The sequence below is a fragment of the Polyodon spathula genome, chromosome 18, assembly GCF_017654505.1.
Source record: "Polyodon spathula isolate WHYD16114869_AA chromosome 18, ASM1765450v1, whole genome shotgun sequence".
In the NCBI taxonomy this organism is placed as follows: Eukaryota; Metazoa; Chordata; class Actinopteri; order Acipenseriformes; family Polyodontidae; genus Polyodon; species Polyodon spathula.
This window is the reverse complement of record NC_054551.1, coordinates 34,235,085-34,252,044: the sequence shown is the minus strand read 5'-3', so window position 1 is coordinate 34,252,044 and position 16,960 is coordinate 34,235,085. Positions and strand designations below refer to the sequence as shown.

General features: G+C 39.5%; 1 pseudogene; it reads right to left on the bottom strand.

Annotated features, from left to right (window-relative positions):
* The window catches only part of LOC121330740, a 65,544-nt pseudogene that overhangs the window by 22,574 nt on the left and 26,010 nt on the right, over positions 1 to 16,960 (bottom strand).

Genomic DNA, 16,960 nt, shown 5'->3' with positions numbered 1-16,960 from the left:
TATTATTTTATATGGGGGAAAATGGCATCCTCATGAGGTCATCGTGTATTTGTGTCTTCCATATGTCCCCATATCAAGACAAAAATAGTTTTTAATTTTTTTATCTGTCCCTGTGCATGAAAGGGTTAAATAACTGGATTAAGCCCTTTGAAAACATGCCAGCCGATAACCGAGCTTCATACAGTAAATGGAGATGTAACAGCTGTACAATAGTTGAGCAACTAGATACCGAATCTAGATTTTTTTTTCAGGTTTGCAAGCAACAAATATGATATATTATATTAGCTAATCCTAAGTGTGAACAGAACAAGAAATAAATCACCTCTGTTTGAATATATGTCAACGTACAGTACAGTAAGTCAAATCAAGTGTTTAATTAAACTGCTTCACCACTCAAAAACAGGGACAGCACCGTCTAGTTCCCGTTTGGTTTCCTTTGGCACATCCACAGCTGATCAAGATGCAAAACACAGCATATAAATGAGGCCAAATTCTTAATACGAGCAGGCAGGCAGGCGTGCATAAGCAAGGGCGTCTGCAGAAACACGACACTCACTCTCGTTATCATCTCCAAGAAGAAAGACATTTCTTCTTGTTTAGAAATCAACAAGCAATTTACTGAATACCTGCCCACAGCGCCACAGATAAGGTTTTGGGTTTGGGAGTAATTTATCCTGTCATTTTAACATTGAGAGAGTAAAATGTATTTTCACAGGGTAAAATGCAACATTACTTTGAAGTCATCTCAATAAATACTGTACAGTCTTTAATGGTAATGGATAGGCATTAAAAAAGAGCTTTCCATTTTAAGTGCAATGCTACTTTGAACTCGCGGTATCACACTGACTCTGCAAATTAATTACGTTAGTTATATTATAACATTAAATTCTTAAACTCAGTGCACATGTTAAAACTTCAGTATTAAACCATACAGATAAATAAAATAAGGAAATGCATTAATTAAGCAATACTGACCGACAGGCAGGGCATTTCCTGGCTGTTAATGCCCCGGTGGTCATTATTGCTATTATAATCTGCCTTTACGGTTCTAACAGCAATAATGTTAAGATTTGTATCCTTTTATATATTTTTCTATATGTCCTGCAGTGCTTGTCCCATGATGCTGCAACGGTTCTTTGATGGTATAATTCTGCCTGTGAACAACGAAGGGAACTATTTATTCTTAAGAAACAAACCAAACATAAAAAAAAAAAAAAATCAAAATACAGTTTAGCTTTGAATTTATTTAAGACGGGAAACATTTAAGACCGTTGTGTTTCTTCTACTTTTTCGAAAAGAAAACTTTTAAATAGGTAGTTATAACAAACAGATTCTATAACGAACAGTATTATTAAACAAATTAATTTGTTAAATAAATTAAATTAGTAATTTAAATATTTGAGTTATATATTTTGTAAAGTTCATTGTTTTTTGTTGTGTTAAGTTTATTTATTTCAAGTTGAACTGCAGGTTTCCTGTGAAAGTACGGTTTTGAAACATAGCGAGTATGGGGTGAGATTTCTGAGAGTAGAGCAAAGCATCAGGCTTCGTTTTTTGAACGTGTTTTTGCAGGCTTGCAGTTTGTTGAAAGGTTTCCTGCTGATTTTCAACTATTGACAGCTAGTGGCCATCAATAATTGTAGGAGTTAAGACATTGGAAAGATGTGAAGACCATTCCTGTTTGTTGGATAGAGATGGAGCCAGTCTTTTTGTACATAGTCCCTTGGGTCGGCATTGTCAATACCTTTCAGAATTTTGAATGCTTGAATCAGATCACAGTGTTGTCTTCTTTGTTCAAGACTGAATAGATTCAATTCTTTAAGCCTGTCTGCATATGACATGCCTTTTAAACCAGGAATAATTCTGATCGCTCTTCTTTGCATTCTAGAGCAGCAATATCCTTTTTGTAGCGAGGTGACCAGAACTGAACACAATATTCTAGATGAGGTCTTACTAATGCATTGTAAAGTTTTAACATTACTTCCCTTGATTTAAATTCAACACTTTTCACTATATATCCGAGCATCTTGTTGGCCTTTTTATAGCTTCCCCACATTGTCTAGATGAAGACATTTCTGAGTCAACAAAAACTCCTAGGTCTTTTTAATAGATTCCTTCTTTAATTTCAGCATCTCCCATTTCATATTTATAGTGCACACTTGTATTGCCTGCGTGCAGTACCTTACTCTTTTCTCTATTAAATGTCATTTGCCATGTGTCTGCCCAGTTCTGAATGCTGTCTAGATAATTTTGAATAACCTTTGCTGCTGCAGTGGTGTTTGCTACTCCTCCTGTTTTTGTTTTGTCGTGCAAACTTAACAAGTTTGCTTATTATACCAGAATCTAAAGTCATTAATGTAGATTAGTTATGGCAGAGGACCTAATACTGATCCCTGTGATACTACATTGGTTACCTCGCTCCATTTTGAGGTTTCTCCTCTAATCAGTACTTTCTGTTTTCTACATGTTAACCGCTCCCTAATCCATGTGCATGCATTTCCTTGAATCCCTACTGTGTTCAGTTTGAGAATTAATCTTTTATGCAGGACTTAGTCAAAAGCTTTCTGGAAATCTAAATAAACCATGTCATATGCTTTGCAGTTATACATTTTTGATGTTGCATCCTCAAAAAAATCAAGCAGTTTAGTTAGACATGATCTCCCTTTCCTAAAACCATGTTGACCGTCTCCCACGATACTGTTACCATATAGGTCATTTTTCATTCTGGATCTTATTAAAGTTTCCACAAGTTTACATGTAATAGAAGTCAGGCTTATTGGTCTGTAGTTACCTGGCTCAGTTTTGTCTCCCTTTTTGTGGATCAGTATTACGTTTGCAATTCTACATGTCTGCCGGTACAACCCCTGTGTCAAGAGACTTGCATGATCTTGGTTAGCGGTTTGTAAATAATTTATTTAATTTCTTTCAGTACTATTGGGAGGATCTCATCTGGCCCATGGGATTTGTTTGTTTTAAGAGCTCCTAGTCTCTTTAACACTTGTGCCTCTGTTATACTAAAGTTATTTAAAACTGGATAGGAACAGGTCAACATGTGGAGCATGTTGCTCGTATCCTCCTTTGTAAAAACTTGTGAAAAGTAATAACTTTATATATTTGATATTTTTTTTCTCTTTGTCTATGATTTTGCCATTTGTATCTCTTTAGACATTTTAACTTCTCTCTGAATGTGTAAAAACGGCAGTTTATGCAGCTTATCTGGACTGCTGCCTGCCTGTAAATACTTCTAAAGACCATAATTAGTACGAGTAACGAGCCCCTGCACACTTCTAGTATAAACCACAATGAAGCACAGTCAGTTCACAGAGTAAGCACAAGAAGGAGTTGGTGCATGCATTAGTCAAAGCTTTTACCCACCTGACTTCCTTATAGTTTTAAAGATAAACGGCTAGATTCACAGACCCCTGATTAGCAGTAATCTTGGACTACTCAATATTAACTTAGGTTAGTCTGAGATTAGAACTACAAACAGAGTCAAAGGACTGTACAGACATTTTAGGTGACCAAACCCAGCCAGAGCGAGAGTGAACGCAATAGCGTCACAAGAGAATAATGGGTCTCAAAGCCAAACCGATGCTTTCTGGAAGCTGTCTGCAGCAATGGAATAACTTCCAGGTCCTTTGATTAACTTTGGGTTTTAATTGTATTTTAAAAACAGCTACACCTTACCACAGAGTAGTTTCTATGACTGCTACCATCTGGCTGGGGTCAGAGACCAAGCCTCACCCAATCAGATCTGAGCGGAATTCATGGTGACAGCACAGGTTTAATGAGACTGAACCTCGAGTCTGCACAGTAAGGTTGAACTACCGTGCAAATGTATTACAGTATACGGCACATTTTATAAAAATTATAGAAATGGCTGCAGTGCATGTCCAAGCTTACCTCCATTCCTGTTTTTCATGCAGTAATGTATTTAACTGATAATGTTGGCTCTTAAAGATTCCTGACAGCTGAATCTCAAAACAGAAAGGTCTTGTGGCAGCTCAGGGCTCTTATGGGACTGTAAAAGTGGATTATTACTGGGGCTGGGGAGGCTCTTTTGTTTGTGCAGACTCAAGGGCTAAAAGGGTCAAGCAGTCTCATTTTTCATCTAACCCAATAATTCTCTGCCTTGTCCAATTCAAAGACATATTTGCAAGAATTCTTTTGGTTCCCCCAAAATGAACCTCGGCCTTGATCCCCTGACTGCACCACAAAAAAAGCTGTTGTTTCTATAAATAAATTCCTCTTCATCATACAGCTCGCATTATCAAGCATTTAAATTTTTCCCCCCTTGAGGTTAAACTGTTTCTCATTCATATCCCCCCTCCGCACTCATCCAATGTGGTTCAACAGGCGCTAAGGGCTGCTCTTTCTTGTAAGTGGTATGCAAATAATGCATCGGTCAGTCTTATTGAAAGTCCCAACACATAATGATTCTATTCTGTCCTAAACCAGATGGAACTCTGTTTCATAGAGAAGAATGGCTTGCATTGCAAAGCACCGACCGAAACAAGTAGAGCGTGGGTGTTTCATTGAGAGAGTGTTTACCGGCTACATCAAACTGATCCCAAGTAAAAACGAGCTGCATGCTATGTGGAAACAATGACTAGAACATCACAAGGCTAACCTGTAGCTGATAACAGCAGTGCCTGCAGGAACAGTGCTGGGTGAGTTATGTTTGCCAGTGCACAATACGGATTTCAGGCTTTACCCCACCATTAACACTTATTTTTTCAATGTTGCATTTTATTTATTTTTTGATATTCTACTGTAGCTGAAAGTTCCACAGTCAGCTACAGCAATCCCACTAATGGAGCTACACTACTGGCGGATACACACTCTGACCAAGTATTATGTATGATTCTCTAAGCTAAAATAACACAGTGTTTTTTCAACGTATCTTTACGCTAATGGAATATTCTAATAACTAAGAATTATTTATTATAGACAATAAAAAACAAGCATGTAAAATTGCATCCGTCAATTAAAATCCTGAAAAATCCAAACACTACTACTGTGCTTTTAGGACAACAAAATGTGTACTAGTTGGAAAGTCACAGGAGACGATCAAGCTAGGAAGAAATAGAATAAGAATGAGTGCCTGGTCTCCTGTGCTAACACTTCAATAATGAAAACACTGGCTATTCCAGGACAGTCCACAGGTCTGCTGCCCAGCAATCTGACTAATATTGAAATATCTTCCACCACACTCTCGTGGTTTAAATTGGCATGCAGATCTCCAAGAGCAAATTCCCTTGGAACTCTCCTACCCTGACAACCTCGGTAAGTGTGTGCAATGAAAAGGGGAAATGCAAAAGTGGAGCGTTTTTTATTTCTTGTTTCCATCTGGGACTGACTCTATATTCTGCATGAGTACACAAATGAAAGCTCACAATCTCTTGACAGGCATGCAGTCGACACCATTCGGGATTCTATAGTCCACTAAGTGCTGCTTCTTAATCTGTGTTACCTTAGCAGCAGTAACTACAGTTGGAGTGAATGGATATCCCGCATGGCAGCATCTTTGCACCCAACACATTTTACAAACAATGTTTCACATAAACAAATTCAGGGAACATCAGTTCAGTGTGGATGTACTTTAACATTGTGAAAAATCAACTCACCTGCAGTAATATTGGACCAATAAAACTGGAATCAACATGAACAGCAGCTGCCTGGACTTCAAGTCAGTTAACCACATCACTGCAATGGAAGAGCCTGTGTTGGGCTGAAACACCAGCTGTATATACAGTTAGACATTAAGGGTGAGAGTCTCACAGTTTTACAGTTTTATTTTTCTCTCAAATTGTTATTATAGAAAGTAAAAAAAAAACACCAATTACAATTCCCAAACCTATAAGAAACAACTTGAGACTACATACAAGCCCCTGAATGAAATGTGTCAGTAAGTTAGCAATTCTGGTCTACCAATTCTATTGGGTGCAATTGTACATTTCTGAAAAAAAGGTGCTAATGATAATTAAAGATAATTTCGCTCTAGAGATTCTAGCCCTAAGTATTAATAGTGTTCCGTGTATGTGTGTGTGTGTGTGTGTGTATACACACACCACACACACACACACACACACACACACACACACACACACACACACACACACACACACACACATATATATATATATATATATATATATATCAGCTCCTAAATTGTTTTAGGTTTGCCTTGTAAGGCTAATATTAGCTTGTTCAGTAACTATTTCTGGTAAACAGCTTCTCTCTCTGCTCTGAAACCCCCTGGGATTAAGCAGTAAAAGTGTCCCAGAGTTGTGTGCGGTCGCGCAGAGCTGTGCCTGCTTCCTGTGTAGGGCTGTTCTGGCACGGATATGAGCGGTGGGCTCCACTGCTGGGGGAGCCCCTCGCACTGCTAGCGGCTATGATTCACCTCTGGGGAGGAGGTGAGGGGGCAAGCCGGGGAGCTATCCTGGATGGGATAGAGGGACTGACTCAGTAAGCAGAGTAGAAACCATAACCTCAACTACCACCACCATCGGGCTAGCTGGGACATTATTGACAATCGGGACGTGCAATTCAATTCCGATTAACTCAAATCTGCAGTTTGGTCTTGGTTTCAGAAAGCCCATGGCCACACCCCTGTAATATTATCATATATGTTATGGACAGATGCCGAACCCGGGCAGTTCATCAGCCACCCAGACAGATGATGAAGAAAAATTTTTAACAGATACACTAATAGAGAGTGAATTACCTCTGACAAAAGCACACCGCTTAAATACTTTCTGACAACGCAGTTTAGAGCAGGGGAACTCAACAAAATATCAATCCACAGGTTAGAGCATGGATGGGGTGGGGGGGTCAGAATAAAATGCAGCAATGTTTTTCTGTATTCTTATTGCAGTTATGCATACAGATCTTAGTGCAGAGCTGCTTTGTTTGAATGAGAGATCATAAAACAGGCAAAGATACAGAAGCTCAGTTATGTAAAAAGGAGTTCATATCTGCCACATCATGCTTTTAAACTTTAATTTCCATGAAATTTTCATTTGTGCAGCACTTCCTCCCCATTCCAGTTGTAGTCCCAAAATACGAGTAATATTGCTATGTGTGTTTCGTATGTGAATTTCATATGTGTGTTTTGCATGTGTATTTTGTATGTGTGTTTCATATGTGTGTTTTGTATGTGTATTTCATATGTGTATTTTGTATGGCTCTTAAGAACTCCCTGGTTACTTGTAAGTCTCTTTTAAACCAAAAAGGTTCTAATCCAGACCAAAGACAACTAACCAGCATGACTGCTTCACAGTCTGTGCCTCTCATGATTAAGAATTACCAGAACAGCAACCCCTCAGTGCTACCACAAGACCACAGGGCACAGTGCAGCCGTGCCTTCCTGGTGCCAGACTGGAGCATTAACAAATTAGAGAGCCGTCACCTCCAGGGGCCAGCTCCCTCGGCTGGTAATTACACACAGAGTGGTGCCAGAGCAGACATCCATGCTGCAGCCAGAGCAGAGAGTTAATGATGCACTGATTAACAATCCCCTTCTGCTGCAACACTACAGACATGACAAAGACTGCACACAATACCTGCTGTCAGACTCCAGCTGTACATTACTGCAACTGCAGGAGCTTGCCAGTTGCGCATTTGTGCAAAGTTAATATTTTCAACCGTTACGTGTACCTTAATTTTGACATACTAAAAGTATAAAAAAATCAAATCTGAAATCAGGTGCATTTGATCTTGCAATAAGGATTTAACAGTAAAAAGGGGAAAAAAATTTAGTTTTTATCCAATGGCAGAAAGGTGTGTTATCATATACATATATATATATATTGTAAATGTGAATGCTTGCAGCACTCTTTTTGAACACAGTATACAGCTATGGCCAAAAGTTTTGCATCATCTAGAATTTTAGGATTGAGACATAATTAAAAAAAAACTATATGAACATAAATTAGACATGATGCAACATTAATTCATATTATATGGGGCGATGCAAATCTTTTGGCAGTAGATGCATCCCTGCATCTGCTCTTCAGACAGCAGAGTAAGCAACCTGTGGACTGACAGCCCTGGAGGCTGCAGCTCTTGTGTTACTCCGCCCTCCTGCGTGAGCGTCTATCAGGGAAGCAGCCACCGCAGTCCCCTCGCACAGGCCCAGCTCCCGGGCCGCCTCACCGCTCAGCCCCGCTCCCAGGGGAGCTCCAGGAGAGGACACCTGCACGCCTGAAACAGAGACACCAGGGACAGGGGATCAGGACTAGGCAGGAGATTTGGGAATGTATTATTCAAAGCTATTGAACCAGTGCTTGTTTTCAGACTGGAAAAAATAAATAAAACACAGTTAAGCATTAAGGTTTTCAATTCAATTTCACTATCCTAAAATGAACTTCAGGTACACTTTTAGTTACTAATTATACATTTTCGTTACTACAGAGCAGCAGACATTGAGAAAGGCTTCTAGTCCAAATGTTTGTCAAATAATTTGATACGTTTCTTTTACTGTTACTACATATCCCACCATTGAGTGTTTTATTGGTATCCCAGTCCCCCACATGCTGTCTGCTGGGCCTAGTGCCTAGGACAGCATGTCCACCTGTCCCACTGTTTCAGTACATTTCAGTACCTGTCTTTGTGTTTTACATGCATATTTATTTATGGGAGTAAATGCATGTACTGTAAATGTGATGATCTGTGTTGTTAATTTGTTTATATGGTACAAATTCTACATATGCTACAACAAAAAGCAAGAACAAATTCTGGTTGCCATTAAAGGAAATGCCCAGACCTCACTTGCTAATTATCGGCTTGTTAAAAAAAATCTGCACAAGGGACAGTGGGCTAGATTCCCAAAGCTATTTAGTCCAAATCCTCATCTGCGCCGTTTCTTTCTGAAACAGTGATTCTAAAACCAGTAAGAAAGAATTTAATACTACTCATAAGCCTCTAAATGTAAAGCCTTGGAGTTGTTTATTTCAGGCTTGGTAACTTTGGTAACGACAGTTCGGAGAAAATAGCTTTGAGAACTTAAAAATAAACTAGAAAACTAAAAGACTCCTGAGCCGAGTGCACTAAATTACAGCACTGTGATCAGAGCCGGAATGTCTCTTGATTTCCCGGTACAGTAATGCTTTTTGAAATGAAGGTTATGTGAAGGGTTCGGGTTTCAACATTATCAATATCAGAACCACCAAAGCAATGGTGCCCATTTCCATTTACTAATAATATTGTGCGCCCCCTGGGGGAAACACCACTTCTTCAATGGACTTGAAACATGGGAGGTATAACAAAAACCAAAAAAGACCTCCAATCAACATGGCTATCTTGGAGTTTATATTCTCAATGCCACATATGCTCCAAAACAGCTGAATGAATATCACTCATCGTGATTGTGGTGCTGAGTGCATTTTGGGAATGATCTGATCAGAGGGGAGGGGCAGGTGGTTATATTAGTGTTTTATATAGTAACTGGGTTCATCGTTTTGCTCCCTGAGTGTCAGCACCTCAAAGAGCTCAGCTCAGACTCACAAATATAATGCAGGGATTGTAGACAGTTAGCCCCCTGTTTGGATTCAACACCTTGCCCTTTGAGGAGCTGAGCTCCTGTGTCAAACCAGCCACCCACAGCCTTACCAGAAAATAACTCATTCTACAGACACTAGTTCTCTTTAGAAGCTATACCTCTCTTCAGTTTTGTTGCATACCTTGTATTACTGGAAATCAAATGTTGGGAAACTTTGTGAAGTAATGGTTTTTTTTGTTAACAGTTTGGGTCTAAAATACTACAGCACGGTAATCTTTCTGAAGTAACTTCACGAATACTGTAGTTATACCAAGTTATTTCCTGGCATTGTGACAAACCCACCTGGATTTTACTGTAAATATCTTCTATTTGTATTGATTTCAGTTCCCCTATTTATTCATTTACATAACACCTCCAATGGTGTGTCATCCAATTAGATCATAGCTTTTGATCTATTACGAACTACTTCTTCAAGAAGGTTAAAAATGGTGACGAAGACGACAGCAACAGAACAGTGCATCGACTACAACTGTGGACACAAACAAAGCTCGTGACACACACAGACATGGACAGTAAAGCATTCTGACAAGATGGAGAAAGACACTTTGTGGCAATGCTTGTAAAAATGACACAAATGCATTACCTATTATACATGTTACTAGAAGTTTAGTATACAAATAAAATGTGAATTAATTGTTTAAGGAAATTGATATTTTAGGACTAAACCACTGAAAGGGTGGGGCTGAAGGAAGATAGCAGGTTATGTTTTTATGTGGTGGAGACTCATGCCATATAAATTCATCTTTGCATAAACAGAACTGAGTATTTAGATTATAAAACCTTGATGTTTCACCCCTAAAACAAGTAAACAGGTTAGTTTTGTTTAAAGGGTTTCGTTTTTATGGGAAGTAAGCCTAACAAAATAAAAAATTATTAACTGTAGTAATGGGAGGAAGGACCATGTTAAAACTCAAACCCATTTTTAAATACTGTGCATTCAAAAATGAAGTTCCAAGGACACTTAATGGTACACGAAACTGAAAAGGTTACTCTCTTGAGTGTAAAATCAGAAATAGATTTCACAACCCCCAGCGGAGCTGATAACAAATGCCTTCACGTTTTCTTACTCTTAGATTTCATCACTTGCACTGGGTTTCTGTGCCTCAGGAAAAGGCAATGATTGATAACCAGCTCCCTGCTAAAGAGAAAGCACATGCCTCTATTAGGAGGTGTTCTCATCCCACAGGACCATCTCAACCCCACAGCATATTCGGTCAAATCTGGGTGAACCCTAATTGTAAATGTCCTTGCTGCTATTATATAACCTACATTACAATGGGTTATTAATGTATATTAATATCTGTTAATAAAGTGTAAACTGCAAACTTAATCCAACCTGGACATCAATCATACTGTATATAGTTAACTTAAGTAGGATAGTAACATACAACCCTTTCACTTCTGGAAGTTCAAAAGTAGAGCTGGCAAGGAATTGATCCCAGCCTGCTAATCACATCCTCATGGCAAAACCAGCACTATGCACATGCAAACAATGTGACATACTGTATGCATGTATGTAGAGTCAGACTCCTTACACACCCACATTCTTCTGCTCCCACTAACCCTTGCCAAAGAATGCCCAAACAAGTTTCATAGCAATATGACAAGCTGTTCTCTGTATACGTGACAAACTGTAAATAAGAGAGGCTTCATTGGGATCTGTTTCTATATCAGTTATTTACCCCAAGGTAAACAGTGACCTTGTCCTAAACTCAATATATTAATTAGCCAAAACACTACTGACATACATTATGGTTTGACCTTTGCATTAAATAGCTGTGCATTTATAGTGCTTTAAACAAAGTGAAGTGAATCAGCCAGCTGTATTTAAAAGCTCAATGTGTATAACTTATTTATGTGTTTTCAATACAGTAGGGAGACCTAGTTCAGAGACATTCTCATTGGCAACTTGAAAATCTAAATCTAACATGATGGGAAGCATAATAATTAAGAAAAAATAAAAAAATTAAAATCTGTAAAATCACAGAAAAATGCTGCTGTGTAACAGTAATGGTAAACATCAGTAAATGTGCAGATTTCAATTTTTTTAAATTTATTTATATAAATTGCAAATTTACAGAAAATGTATTTTTTAACATGCAGCAATATATAAACAGTTCTAACTGAAAAAGAATGGCACTTTCACTAAAGAATACGTTTGAAGGCATGTAACTTCTACTCTATCCAGGCTGGAACAGTAAAAGAAAACACTATTTAAAAAAAAAAAGATTGTTTGAAAATGTTTATGCTGAAGCTACTAGGAAAGGGCAAGCCATTCTGTAACAGCAGACGCTTCAGGTAAACAAACAAGTGAGACAGTGGAATATCCAGCTGCCTTATGTTGGTAACTGTGTGGTGCAACCGACAGCACTACACAGAACGAGACTGTGAGCCCACAGGGAGGGACATGCAGCCCCGACAGCATTACCAGCAGTACTTTCAAAAACAACACATGCATGTTTCAATGAGGCCTGTTCACTGTAAGCTGGAAAGTTCCAGACGCCCTCAGCATAATGTCAATTGCCACCAAATCGTGACAGGTTAGTGGTGTCAGAACCAGAGAGGTACCTTTGAACTAAAAAAAAAAAAAAACCAAAAAACATACTAGTTTGAGTAGAACATGCCTTTGAGAAAGAGTTAAGACATAAACCAAATCACCAGCCCCTTTTATTAATTTTTTTAGGAATTTTGCTTAAACTGTGGAAAGTTCATCATCCAGCTTTCCTACTGAATTGACTATGGCAACTTGAATTTCAGCAGCACATGTTTTTTTAATGTTTACAATTTAAATCATGAGTGTGTTTCTGAGTGCAGAGTGTAAATGGAGTGCATAGTCTGTTTTGTAACTAGGTCGTCTCCTTTTCTGGCTTTGTTATCTTTCCCTGGGTTGAAAAAGCAATACAGATTTTTTAAAATGTAATAATTGTGTTTTTTATTTAAAAATATGCCAAACAGGAGAATACCTGGCCTGTGTTATTATAATTCATTTTAAATGTTTTCAAAATGTTATTGAAGGGATATGCCCGTAACTTATTAAGCCTGGCAATCTCACCAGAGGCCCCCTCAAACGCAAACAACAACACAGCATTTTACAAATGTCGTTTTTCAAACCGTCCCACTTGAGAAATCTGTTTTTAGGAGTCTTTTCAGAAGCCCCCCCCCCCCCCCCCCCCCCCCCAACCCGTTCATTTGTTTGTCAGCAGATCTAAGCAGAAATAACAACAGAGAATGACAGAGAAGATAGGTAGGAAATAAAATGCTGCAGATTACATACCTCTCTATATCCCTTTAAGGGTAGTAAAGCAATACTAAATGTTCCAGCTCAACAATGAATTATAGAAGAACAACAGGGAACTGAATGCAATATGACATGGCGCCTGCAGAGCAGAAGGGCTTTCTAGGTTTGTGTGTAGCGCACTGCAATCAGGCCCAGTATCTAACCACACTCTGGGGCTGTGGTGTGTGTGTGTGTGGGCTTGCCGTACCGTCTCTACTCACACGGGTATCCCGAAAAGGTCACAGATCAACAAATGAGTGGATCCTAAAGCGCTCTGATGTATTGGGGTCAGGTAAACTCACAGCGATGCAAGAAAGCTACAGAGAACCACAAGAAAGGTGTTGCCACAGATGCCGTGAGCGTGCAGGGGTCTGCAAAGCATATCTGGGAAACCCAAACGGTTTTGTGCCCTTCTCAGGCGTTCGTTTTGGTGGTCTGCCTCTGGAGAGTCAAATGTCACTCCCAGCCCTCTTTAAAGGTCACAGTGTCTTGGAGGGGTGAACCCACAGTAGAACTATTATCAGAAGCCCATACAATCCTGCTCGGCGACCCGAAAATGAAATTTCCCTCCGTTGCAAGAACCACAACTACTTCTTACACTGTGGGAAGCCCATCAAAAAGCCAAATCATTTGAAAGTTTTAAAAGCTTCTATATTTTAATTGAAACAGAAAGGGCTGTGAACCCCACTGAGCATTAGAAAGCCACAGCTATTGCCCACAGGGTGGGTGACACTTAGGCAGTTCAGTTGTGTTTTGTCATGTAAAAAGCTGTAAATATATATAGAAAGCATGCAGAAAAAATACAGTGAATAGCAATAAAAATGTTTCTGGAAGTCCAAAAGTTCAGCAAAGTTTAAGGCCCATATGAATAAAAAACAAGTCTTTTGATCAGATAAAAAGTAACACAATAATTGCAGTATATGTCTCCTTGAGTTTTCTCACCGGTAAGTGGTTTAATAATACACCCCAAGTCTCACATGTCAATGTATAAAACCAAACTGAGCAGGTCTGTTTGCAGTACCATCTACTTAATTGCACTAATGGCTTAAATTTGAAAGATTTCCATGGGTTAAAAGAAGTTTACATATTGCAGAGCTGGTCTTTGGAAGCTCTCACTCTGGCCAGGGGCTGATTGGTGGGACGCATGCTGCACATACTTTACCTATTTTGGAATAGTCAGACACCAAATCTTCCAGGCCGATGATCATCCAGAAACTGTCATCCCAGCCTGTCTCTGAAGAGTAGGTCCATTTGCAAATTAACTTACAAAGAGACCTGTAGAAAAAACATCCATAACTTTAAACATTCATTCATAAACCCTCAAGTAAATCTGAAACCGAGAGGCTGTGTGATGCACTAAGATAAACCCAGTGTAACGGGCTGGGCTGTGTGATGCACTAAGATAAACCCAGTGTAACGGGCTGGGCTGTGTGATGCACTAAGATAAACCCAGTGTAACGGGCTGGGCTGTGTGATGCACTAAGATAAACCGAGTGTAACGGGCTGGGCTGTGTGATGCACTAAGATAAACCCAGTGTAACGGGCTGGGCTGTGTGATGCACTAAGATAAACCCAGTGTAACGGGCTGGGCTGTGTGATGCACTAAGATAAACCCAGTGTAACGGGCTGGGCTGTGTGATGCACTAAGATAAACCCAGTGTAACGGGCTGGGCTGTGTGATGCACTAAGATAAACCCAGTGTAACGGGCTGGGCTGTGTGATGCACTAAGCTAAACCCAGTGTAACGGGCTGGGCTGTGTGATGCACTAAGATAAACCCAGTGTAATGGGCTGGGCTGTGTGATGCGCTGCCATTACGGATTCTGTTCCCTGTAGGTGAGATGAGATTAAAAGCTCTAAAACCACCAATGCAGACAAACATTGTAGTTAGGGTTAGGGTCTCGGCTCTTTTGCTCGCTTGCAGTGCACGGGGTTGCCGGTTCACACCCTGCCTTCACCCAGTTATGTAAGCAGCATAACTGGAGCATTTTACACCCCTTGTTTGCATCAACCACCTGTTTGTAGTTACCCCAGGATTACTGCTAGAAATAAGTGGTAACCAAAAAAAAAAACAAAAAAAAAATAACTCGAGGTGTGGCTTATCCCAGCTGCAAGACTGATCAATCCTTAATGTCACACAAGCTTTACTTTTTAAATGAGAAGCAAACAACTGTCCCAGTCCCTGGATTATATTACAAAGTTGATCGGTTGTACTGCAGTTATTGATATGTGGGGTAAGAATGGGGGATGCTGTGTATGTACTGGGGAGGTGAGAGTGCTCTGAAATGTAACAGTGTGCAGCATTGTGGAACTGCTTTGAACAGCATTTAGTTTGAACCTAGTTAATAAATAGTATTAATGGGTGTTGCATAAAAAGGTCTTGGTCCCTGGCAAAGATAACACATGATTAATTGGGTGGGCTGCTCCGTTAGATTTGTATTTATTTATTACTGGTCCATGCTCTATGAATGGAATCAGTTGGCAGAGGTAATTTCTCAAGCAGTGAAATGAAGGGGACCACGATTACAACAGGTAGCGCTGCCAAGCTCAGCTAAGTGTGCACAAAGGTAAAGAAGGTAAGAAGCTGTTACAGTACATGGCATTTCAAAGTACACTTCAGCACTGTGTGGGAACAAGCATGGTCTGGACTAGGGCTAGTGTTTCCACATACAGGTCTGTGCCTGCCCTGGGTATACAGGTTTCTCAAGAATGCAGGAGGAAAACCTGCCATACACTGGCCTTAACATAGTCGAGTGAGATCTCAACACAGGGCAGCAGCAGCGACCACAGTTCACCTGTGACTGTGTTTACTGGCAGTCAGCCATACTGTGGGTGTGTTGCGGATTAAAATCAGTTTGGCTTCTACAGTTTTTGTTTTTGTTTTTGTTTTGTTTTTTTAACAGTAACAGGAATTAAAAATAAATAAATTTAAAAAATACACATGAGTTATTTTTATTGAGCAATTAAAAAAAATAATCATGCAGTGTATATTGAGGTAGCCACATGAGTGTGGTTAAAATGTGCATATATATTTATATATCTACAGCGTGCTCTCTCTCTCTCTCTCTCTCTCTCTCTCTCTCTCTCTCTCTCTCTCTCTCTCTCTCTCTCTCGCTCTCTCTCTCTCTCTCTCGCTCTCTCTCTTGTATATATCACCTTCAGTTATGATTTTTTATTTTGTTTTTTAGAATTTTTAAAACAGTTTGTGTGAACTCTATAGAGTTTGAGATGTTGCCCTGCCAAAAAACACACATGCATTATAAAATTGTTAGACAGACAGGCAACTTAATGTGGTACAATTCTGCACCCAGTAACTGAAGAGGCTGCAGAGATCAATATAAATACAAAAAGAGGTTTGGCATGCTTGTTTCTTCATATGTGAAGTTCCTCTTTATCATGACCCATCTCCTTTGTTTTAACTGTCTCCTTACAGCCGCCACAGCCTTGTTGAAATCAATGCTATCTTGTGCATTACTACAGTGCAGTGTTACTTAAATAAACAACCTTTATCTGTTTTATTGATGGTGTCTGTTTCTTTCTGACCTGTGGAGACGGTGCACTCCATCTTAGTCTGTGGTTGTGTAACTACACATTCTTGGTTTTCTGGTAAAGAGGGCAAGAGCTTGCCAGGTCCATGCATAAAGAGCAGCATATTGACTGACAGACTGTCCCTTATAAAAGGTTACCTGTGTTCTCATTCTTCCTCTCCATACAGTAACATTTACCATAGTTTACCAGGGTTTGTAATTTTTTTTAATGTATTTGTTTATTATTATGAATATGCATTTCCATACCTCTCTGGGCATTACAACGCTTGTATATGCTTTACCATGCTTGTGTCAGGGGTGTCCCATTCTGCTGGTGTACTCAGTCTGCACATTAGCACAAGCTGTGAGAAAAAATACCCAATTAGAAAAAAACCATTCAACACCAACTCATCTTGAAAGAGCAGCCTACATATGCAGGGCCTGGCTTCGTTTAGTATACATTGCAAGCAAGTACTGTAAACTGTGTACTTGGTGGCCTGTCTAGGTAGTTTGCATTATTTATTTTTTCCTGGCTATGCTTGTGAAAACGAATCCACCACAGGTGAACAATGCTGAAGAATCTGAGTCAGCT